This window comes from Nestor notabilis, unplaced genomic scaffold (genome assembly GCF_000696875.1).
Source record: "Nestor notabilis isolate BGI_N333 unplaced genomic scaffold, ASM69687v1 scaffold6971, whole genome shotgun sequence".
NCBI classification, from domain to species: domain Eukaryota; kingdom Metazoa; phylum Chordata; class Aves; order Psittaciformes; family Psittacidae; genus Nestor; species Nestor notabilis.
In genome coordinates this window covers 33,559-35,152 of record NW_009915044.1, presented here as the reverse complement: position 1 = coordinate 35,152, position 1,594 = coordinate 33,559, and positions in this window count along the sequence as shown.

The following is a 1,594-nucleotide window of genomic DNA, read 5'->3' as shown; positions in this document are numbered from 1 at the left end:
GGATCATGTTTTCCAAGGGTGAGATGAGGCTTCACAATAGAAATAAGGTCAGATCTGCATTCTTAATCTTAAGCAGAGTTTACCAGTGACCTATTGACCTATTCAGAACTTATGTGCCACTGTCATACACTTCTTGAGTAAAGCAGATTTTAAAAAGTACACCAAAATGGAAAAAAAACCCAATGCTTTTAAAGACTGGGGCATATTTCATTACAGATCAGGTACCACTCTGCTCACAGCAAGAAAAACAGGATGAAACATAGCCTGCTCATGTTGCAAAGATGTTTGGACTCTTAGAGAACCTTCTCCATCTCTTTGAACTAGACTGAATGCTATGAATCTATAATCGGGTGAGGCAACTACTCTCATGTCTCTGAGAAGGTAGAGTTTAGAAAGAAATCACTGAAGATTGCTAGGAAATAGGAAAGGATATGGCCTGTCTGTCTCAGGATAGCAATACTGGACAAGTCCTTGACTATAACACCTGCACCCTATCTAACTGTGATTAACAACCAGTCACCACTGACTTCAAAGTACAATTTCAGAGTGCAAGGTACTTTTCTGTTTCTTTCATGACTTCACAAAATGTTCACACTTGATTAATGATGATCAGCCTTTCACAGCAAATTTTTAATATTCATCCACTTCTCACAGCCCATACTCTGTTTCTGGGTGTCCTGGACAGGATCCCTGAGCTAAGAAGTGATAAGTGTTTGCCATGTCTAGAAAAATGGAAGTCTGAAGGATATGGTATACTTAACACTGCAGCTTTGGCAGAGGAGAAGGAGATAAGACCACCTGCCTACCCTTCATATACCTTCTCCAGCACCATCCACACAGCTTCTGTCAGCTCATTCTAATGGCACAGCAGCACACACAGTGGCATCCCTAAAATTCGTTGGATGGGGCAGAAAATAACCAGCCTGTCTTTCCTACTGAAGCAGCAGAATTCATAAATGCATTTCAAAATTACTATTTTCTCCTTTTTCAGAAACTTAGTCTAGAAAGAAACAGATTTTCAGTGGTAGATAATTGCACCCTCATAATAACCACATTAAAAAATCATTTTATGGTTCAGTTACTAGCAAAGATGTAGGGGATTTGGATATAAATTTGGACTCTTAAAGGGTTAGGATTACTAGAGATATTTAAAAGATATTACGCTGGTGAGCCGCTTTTGTAGCAATGCTAAGAAGCTAATATCAAAGGTAATTACAAGTATCTTCAAATTTTGCTGCTAAAAGGAGCCTTCCTTGTATGTTTTTACCACAGATGATGACAAAATTTCTTCCGAGGCTTGGGACTCCAAGCATCCCACACAGAAGGAGCTCACCTGGCTGGGTGCTCCATCCCGGCTGCCTCGCTGCAGCAGGGGAAGCCATGCCAGCACTGAGGGGAGTTGGGAATATGAGTGTTGGCAAGGGCAGAGCGCTTGCGATGTCCATGTAACTGATGCAAGCCAAGCTTGAAAAAAAACATGGCAAGCCTCAACCTGCATTAATCACATTAAGAAGGGTAATTGTTTTGCCTGTCACGATGATTAGGCTGTGACAGACGGAAACTTTTTCCACATTTGCAATTATTAATATTTGCT